Source organism: Schistocerca cancellata, chromosome 5, assembly GCF_023864275.1.
Source record: "Schistocerca cancellata isolate TAMUIC-IGC-003103 chromosome 5, iqSchCanc2.1, whole genome shotgun sequence".
Taxonomy (NCBI): domain Eukaryota; kingdom Metazoa; phylum Arthropoda; class Insecta; order Orthoptera; family Acrididae; genus Schistocerca; species Schistocerca cancellata.
The window spans coordinates 690420460-690429403 of NC_064630.1; the positions used below are offsets into that span (position 1 = coordinate 690420460).

The following is an 8944-nucleotide window of genomic DNA, read 5'->3' on the forward strand; positions in this document are numbered from 1 at the left end:
GAATTGTGACAACAATGCGCTGATAATCAAGCTGTCATAGATACGTTAAAGAACACATATGAAGAAAAAAATGACAGGGAGAAGTAACATATAGAAATTCCACGGAAGTTCATGTAGCAGTGTAATAGAATGACTATAAAAATGAAACCTCTAAGAAGGTGAGGTCAACATGCTGAATTACTGCCTAAACACACAGAGTCGTAAGGTGTTCGAAGTGTTAAGAAAAGAAATTAAGGAACAGTGTCGAGAGTTACTTATTTGTATGACTTGTTGTTACATGATGTGCAGAGTGTTTGTATATCCGTATACATGTTCCACATATTTTTAACAATAATATAGCAGTTACCCTTCGTTCAATTAATTGTTTCTTATCCAAGCAAGTTATATGTGAAAAGGGTATATTAATGTGTACTCCAAATATCGCAAAACTGTTACTTATCATTAAAATCAGAATTTATAAAGAAATAACCACAAAGGAAGATTATACCAAGTTACACACGACGAAGAACCTTCAACAGAAAGTAACCTAACATCGTGGAGACAATGAGGAACTGTAATACTCTATCTGATATATAGGAGGAGGAGGAGGAGATTAGTGTTTAACGTCCCGTCGACAACGAGGTCATTAGAGACGGAGCTCAAGCTCGGGTGAGGAAAGGATGGGGAAGGAAAGCGGCCGTGCCCTTTCACAGGAACCATCCCGGCATTTGCCTGAAGCGATTTAGGGAAATCACGGAAAACCTAAATCAGGATGGCCGGAGACGGGATTGAACAGCCGTCCTCCCGAATGCGTATCTGATATATAGTACTAAGGTCATGTAAAAGGTTTGTTAGATACCATTATCACTGCTGGAAAGTGACGCTATTGTAAACATGTTATTCCGTTCATAGATAAGTACAGCAATTGGTAGAAATGTAGAAGACTACTTCCTAACCAATTAATCACTTACAGCTGTTAAATGTGTCTAATTACTCACTAATGAAAGAAGAACACGATCTGTCCTTTTCGGGGAATTCCTGGATGCCTTAAAAACACTTGAGCATTGACGTATAACGCTATAAAAGGAATTTAAATACGATGAACATACGCTATTAACATTGCGATAAGTAATTTATCTGCCTGAGGATACCCTCGAAGTGATATAACACAAAAAAATAATGACATACCATTCATTCTCTCCATTCTTCTCGCTGCCCACAGCCACACACACTTGCAGAAGACGTCAAGACCACGACTACACTGATGCTCCGCTGCTACATCTTCAGGTCCTCGCTACTGCCTCTTTGAAGTTCAGAGTCAGCGTTCTGCCAGGATGAGTGGGACATCGAGCTGAGGCAGACGGCGAGACATTAGTATTACGCTCCTTGGGTGTACGACTTTTCCGCAAATATCGTTACTTTGCCGACGTATGTTATTACGTTATTTTATTAAACGATAGTGTGAGTAACTAACCTAATCAGTAATTCTATGGCACGCATTCCTTAAGATCTAGACTTTGGTGCCTTTGTAAGAAATGTATTCGACATTTCTCTGCCAATTTTTTTCTGATGTGCAAAAAACACTGGTAGATGAATTCATTTGGCTCGATAAGGGCAGTAATATTTTTTAACTGATTCCTCACAATGGACTCGTGGTACTTTCGTTAATATTGTGACGGCCGTTTCCTGCAGTTCTAAAACTATGGCGGTGCTTCCTGTATTTAATCCTCAGAAAACAATCCCATAGCTATAAACAGTGTATTAACACAACTAGCATGTAATAACAGGCAACTGGCTGTCACACGTTCGTGGCAAGTGACTTATTGTCCTTGCTAGAATTTTCCTTCGTTTATTCCATGTCAACTGTCAGTCATTATTTAACCTGAAAAATTTTTTGTTTCATACACAATGTTATTATTTACGTTAAATGTGTCAAGAGTCATTTTCTATCTTTAAATTGAATTTAACACTTTTGATATCTTCGTATTCACTGTAAGTGTGTTGCATATTGCCAATTGTAAACGTCGCTGACAGATAAACCAAAGTGTTCTATGCAGTCCGTCGATCTGTACCAAAGCGGTCATAACAACACCTAAAATTCAACACAAATAAAATATAAAATTGACGAACAACTACACATCGCCCGCTCTGCCTGTGAGTGGACATGTGGCTGCTCCTTCAGCAAGGTCCGAGCAGGCACACGGGGGGAGGGGTTTATTAGTTATTGGGAGCTCCAACGTTAGGCGGGTGATGGAGCCCCTTAGGGAAATAGCGGGAAGGTCGGGGAAGAAGGCCAGTGTTCTCTCTGTCTGCTTGCCGGGGGGCCTCATCCGAGATGTGGAGGAGGCCCTACCGGCGGCGATAGAGAGCACTGGGTGCACCCGACTGCAAATTGTTGCTCATGTCGGCACCAATGACTCCTGCCGTCTGGGTTCAGAGGTCATCCTCAGTTCGTACAGGCGGTTGGCGGAATTGGTGAAGGCGGAAAGCCTCGCTCGCGGGGTGGAATCAGAGCTAACAATTTGTAGTATCGTTCCCAGAACCGATCGCGGTCCTCTGGTTTGGAGCCGAGTGGAAGGCTTAAACCAGAGGCTCAGACGATTCTGTGGAGATCTGGGGTGCAAATTTCTCGACCTCCGCTATCGGGTGGAGAAATGTAGGGTCCCCCTGAATAGGTCAGGCGTGCACTACACGCCGGAAGCGGCTACAAGGGTAGCGGAGTACGTGTGGAGTGCACATGGGGGTTTTTTAGGTTAGAGAATCCCCTCCCTAGGCCCGACAAGACGCCTCCTGAGACGCGGCAAGGTAGGAGTAGGCAAAATGCAACAGGGAATAACAATATTAATGTGCTAATAGTAAACTGCAGGAGCGTCTATAGAAAGGTCCCAGAACTGCTCTCATTAATAAACGGTCACAATGCCCATATAGTACTAGGGACAGAAAGTTGGCTGAAACCAGACGTAAACAGTAATGACATCCTAAACTCAGATTGGAATGTATACCGTAGAGACAGGCTGAACAGTGAAGGGGGAGGAGTGTTTATAGCGATAAGAAGTGCAATAGTATCGAAGGAAATTGACGGAGATCCGAAATGTGAAATGATTTGGGTGAAGGTCACGGTTAAAGCAGGCTCAGACATGGTAATTGGATGTCTCTATAGGCCCCCTGGCTCAACAGCTGTTGTGGCTGAGCACCTGAAGGATAATTTGGAAAATATTTCGAGTAGATTTCCCCATCATGTTATAGTTTTTGGGTGGAGATTTTAATTTGCCAGATATAGACTGGGAGACTCAAACGTTCATAACGGGTGGCAGGGACAAAGAATCCTGTGAAATTTTTTTAAGTGCTTTATCTGAAAACTACCTTGAGCAGTTAAACAGAGAACCGACTCGTGGGGATAACATATTAGACCTTCTGGTGACAAACAGACCCGAACTATTTGAAAAAGTTAACGCAGAACAGGGAATCAGCGATCATAAAGCGGTTACGGCATCGATGATTTCAGCCGTAAATAGGAATATTAAAAAGGGTAGGAAGATTTTTCTGTTTAGAAAAAGTGACAAAAAGCAGATTTCAGAGTACCTGTTGGCTCAACACAAAAGTTTTGTCTCAAGTACAGATAGTGTTGAGGATCAGTGGACAAAGTTCAAAACCGTCGTACATTATGCGTTAGATGAGTATGTGCCAAGCAAGATCGTAAGAGATGGAAAAGAGCCACAGTGGTACAACAACCGAGTTAGAAAACTGCTGCGGAAGCAAAGGGAACTTCACAGCAAACATAAACATAGCCAATGCCTTGCAGACAAACAAAAATTACGCGAAGCGAAATGTAGTATGAGGAGGGCTATGCGAGAGGCGTTCAATGAATTCGAAAGTAAAGTTCTATGTACTGACTTGGCAGAAAATCCTAAGAAATTTTGGTCTTATGTCAAAGCGGTAGGTGGATCAAAACAAAATGTCCAGACACTCTGTGACCAAAATGGTACTGAAACAGAGGATGACAGAATAAAGGCCGAAATACTAAATGTCTTTTTCCAGAGTTGTTTCACAGAGGAAGATTGCACTGTAGTTCCTTCTCTAGATTGTCGCACAGATGACAAAATAGTAGATATCGAAATAGACGACGGAGGGATAGAGAAACAATTAAAATCGCTGAAAAGAGGAAAGGCCTCTGGACCTGATGGGATACCAGTTCAATTTTACACAGAGTACGCGAAGGAACTTGCCCCCCTTCTTGCAGCGGTGTACCGTATGTCTCTAGAAGAGCGTAGCGTTCCAAAGGATTGGAAAAGGGCACAGGTCATCCCCGTTTTCAAGAAGGGACGTCGAACAGATGTGCAGAACTATAGACCTATATCTCTAACGTCGATCAGTTGCAGAATTTTGGAAGACGTATTGTGTTCGAGTATAATGACTTTTCTGGAGACTAGAAATCTACTCTCTAGGAATCAGCATGGGTTTCGAAAAAGACGGTCATGTGAAACCCAGCTCGCGCTATTCGTCCACGAGACTCAGAGGGCCATAGACACGGGTTCACAGGTAGATGCCGTGTTTCTTGACTTCCGCAAGGCGTTCGATACAGTTCCCCACAGTCGTTTATTGAACAAAGTAAGAGCATATGGACTATCAGACCAATTGTGTGATTGGATTGAGGAGTTCCTAGATAACAGGACGCAGCATGTTATTCTCAATGGAGAGAAGTCTTCCGAAGTAAGAGTGATTTCAGGTGTGCCGCAGGGGAGTGTCATAGGACCGTTGCTATTCACAATATACATAAATGACCTGGTGGATGACATCGGAAGTTCACTGAGGCTTTTTGCAGATGATGCTGTGGTGTACCGAGAGGTTGTAACAATGGAAAATTGTACTGAAATGCAGGAGGATCTGCAGCGAATTGACGCATGGTGCAGGGAATGGCAATTGAATCTCAATGTAGACAAGTATAATGTGCTGCGAATATACAGAAAGATAGATCCTTTATCATTTAGCTACAAAATAGCAGGTCAGCAACTGGAAGCAGTTAATACCATAAATTATCTGGGAGTACGCATTAGGAGTGATTTAAAATTGAATGATCATATAATGTTGATCGTCGGTAAAGCAGATGCCAGACTGAGATTCATTGGAAGAATCCTAAGGAAATGCAATCCGAAAACAAAGGAAGTAGGTTACAGTACGCTTGTTCACCCACTGCTTGAATACTGCTGAGCAGTGTGGGATCCGTACCAGATAGGGTTGATAGAAGAGATAGAGAAGATCCAAAGGAGAGCAGCGCGCTTCGTTACAGGATCATTTAATAATCGCGAAAGCGTTACGGAGATGATAGATAAACTCCAGTGGAAGACTCAGCAGGAGCGACGCTCAGTAGCTCGGTACGGGCTTTTATTGAAGTTTCGAGAACATACCTTCACCGAAGAGTCAAGCAGTATATTGCTCCCTCCTACGTATATCTCGCGAAGAGACCATGAGGATAAAATCAGAGAGATTAGAGCCCACACAGAGGCATACCGACAATCCTTCTTTCCACGAACAATACGAGACTGGAATAGAAGGGAGAACCGATAGAGGTACTGAAGGTACCCTCCGCCACGCACCGTCAGGTGGCTTGCGGAGTATGGATGTAGATGTAGATGTAGATGTATCCCATTCTCATGCCGCAGTAATGTAAACCAATACTGAGTCATATAAATGAGTAATAAAAAATATAGAAGCTGTTGGGACGAAAGTGAGAAATTGCGTTTTTGAGGTGGAAGTATTATCCACTGCAAAAGACCGAAAATAATAAAATGCGCAAATCGAAAAAGCCAGAAAACACCAAAAGTTGTGACTGTTGCTTTCCATGACCACAAAAAGTAGTAAATTTAGCAAGTCGTCTGTAATTTACAGTATTTTCGGATTACATGAAATACCTAAAAAAATTGAAAAGGTGAGTCTCGAATCTCTGCCTCATGCCATAAGAAACGGATATTAAAATCTAACGGGTGTATCCGTGCAGCAAAAAAATACATGGCGAGGATCAAATAAACGAAAGGACTAAAACAAGGGTATAGATCAAAGACATACTATAGATCCATATGTTAAAGTGACAATAACACAGAAACGGTGCCTCTATCTCTCAAAGCAAGAAGTACGCCGGACAAGAATTATACACTGGAAAAAGAAATATATTAATCAATAATTCCAGGATCATGTTAATTGTAATCACTGTTTCACTCGTTATTACGATAACCAAAGATAATGTTTAAAATTTAACTGTTGAGAGCCACAGGTATACGTTACTACACTGGCAATAATAGCTGGTAAATACAGTATACATTATCGTTGGTGTCTCTTGGCGCTCACCACGATATTACGATTTTAAAATCCGCGTAAACGACTGTTTGTGTTCAGATAACACAGTGGTAAGAAATTGGATAAACCAATATAACTATATTCCCTTTAGAGTTTTGACATAGTGATCAACGCAGGTGTCGTGTTTGCTTGTATTTTTTGTGCAGAAGACGGAAGATGAAAGGACAGGAAAACATCTTAATGCATGAACAAATAGAAACATCTTACGTATTTTTGCTTTTGTACTGTATGTAAGCCTAATAATTACATTACAATTAATCTTAACTGACGTACCACCACTGCTAAGTAGTTTATACATATTTTAGGGGTCTGAACAGAAAAAGTATTGACAGGGTAGCCTAAAGATGTGTTCTTGAACAATGGCACTGTTATCGTGCGAAAGGTTGGCACCACCGTTCAGTTACATCAGTGAAGCAGGGATGTGGAGTGGGTCATGTGACTGGCGGCGTTCGTGTTTGTGGAGTGAAGTTAGTTATTTCCGGGCAATCGCATGGGGCGTTTGACGCTCTCGACTGCGGCAGCTGGGCAGTTGCCTATATGAATCGCCTATGTTTCAGCGGTGACTATATGTTACGAAGTTAAACGTCTTCTGCGTGGAAGCAGTGTGATACACACAAGGGGCGGCGTGAGTCGTAAGTGCGTTTTCCCTTGAGTGGAATATTGGGGAGACTCTGTCGAGCATAACTAGTATGTGAATTTGTGTTGTGTGTTTGTGTAAGCCAATCATTTGAGTAATTACAATAGAACCTATGTTTCAGAGTAATTTGTGCACTTAAGTAAGACACAGTCTTGTTCATGTGTGTAAGGCAGATGGCCAAGGACTCAGCTTCTTTTTCGTGTGGATAAACGAAAGCAATAGATCCCGACCCGCAAAACTTCGAAAGTGAATTCGTGGACAATATCTATAAGAAGGATTGATACAACGGAATTGTTATTAATATGGTTAATCTTTCTGTGTATTTTATATTAGCTATTTGCTCTTGGGTGTTTTTGCAGAGTTTGAGTTTTAATTAAGAGGTGGTATGAAGGCATTGGTCAATTTTAATAATATATTAATCCTTCACTCGTATAATGGTGACTTGATTTGTTGCTTTTAATAAAAATACAATTTCTATAAACTGATCGTTTTGAAGATCAAACTAGTTAAATTTCAATTGCGTGTTTTTAATTAATGCTGAAAAAATTTTAGTAATGTCTTAGTATTCTAGAAGGTTATTATATTTCAAAGAATGAAAATTTTACTATATTTAAAACTAATTTTTGGAAACCTGGTCGTGTGTCATTTTCCCTAATAAGTCACTGACAAGAAAGTCTGGTCTCAGTATCGCAACAAAATTGGTAGCAGAGAGCATGGCCGATTAACTGGAGAGACGTGGAACCAAGGTAAAATTACTATTAAAAATTCATTAATTGGAATCTGATACTGTCTTGTCGATTGTTGTAGAAACCCTATCAATAGCGTTGGACTCCAGAGAAGAGTCGTGGAATCAATAGGAAATGTAACCGAACTGGTAGTTCAGCTAAGACAAGACTTGCAACTCCCGACAATACGAAAGATCTCAGAAAAAAAAGAAGGAAGTGGTATTGGCCGCCATTGCTATTTGCGCCGCTCTCGAGGGAATGTTTGAAAATATTGAAGTATTAGGTACTGTTCCGCCTACAGCTAACTAAATTAGGAGATTACATGCAAGATATGCACATTAATTTGATCGCTCGAAGGACGTGGTGGGCATCTAGAAAGAGGAAAAAGAGTGAACGAAAGGCTGCGAAAGAGGGTTGGTAAGTGGCTTGCTAATGTAGGCTGGGCAGGGAGTGTCACTGTAAGTATAATTGGACAAAGTGAGCAGAGTCACCTGAGGGAGAGAGAGATGTCAGATGAAGCATTAACCAAGCTACCAAAAGTATTGCAAGGATGATTGACGGATTCGTGTGATTTATACATGGATTCGGTTGAGGAAGTTATTAGGTTTCTAGGTTTCTATGTTTTATTGTGTCCGCCCCGGTAGCTGAGTGGTCAAGGTGACAGACTGTCAATCCTAAGGGCCCGGGTTCGATTCCCGGCCGGGTCGGAAATTTTCTCCGCTCAGGGACTGGGTCTTGTGTTGTCCTAATCATCATCATTTCATCCCCATCGACGCGCAGGTCGCCGAAGTGGCGTCAACTCGAAAGACCTGCACTAGGCGAAAGGTCTACCCGACGGTTATGTTTTATTGTGGAGTTGCAACAGAAAGGTATAGAGGTCGATAGACTGATGTGGAGACCTTGAAAGTTAGGAACGGGGTAACGAGCTGATATTGTTACAAAATGGGACACAAAAATGAGAATTATGAGAAAAGGAAATTGCTGCAAGAAAGAAAGGATGAAGACCAGATAGCTACGAAACGTACCATCTCAATGTTGCACCACTAACGATGACCACCCTTGCGCTTTACTAGCCACAGAGAGTGCCATTGGACGATAAATTATGATTGATTTTCTACAAACAAGAGAATGTGTAAATGGGGAGACCTGAAAGAAGATAGCGTAGAGTACAAAGGGGTTAAAATAGTGTAACGTCAAGGAGAAAGGTGCAGCGTTCGTGAAGCTTAAGGTAAACGATTTTACTTTTAAGGTG

General features: G+C 41.6%; 1 non-coding gene across 1 annotated transcript; it reads left to right on the forward strand.

The window, feature by feature from the left end:
- Positions 1–8326: 8326 nt before the first annotated feature.
- Positions 8327–8399, forward strand: Trnad-guc (transfer RNA aspartic acid (anticodon GUC)). The gene has a single exon. It is a non-coding gene; the product is annotated as a tRNA-Asp (tRNA).
- The last annotated feature ends 545 nt before the right edge of the window (positions 8400–8944 follow it).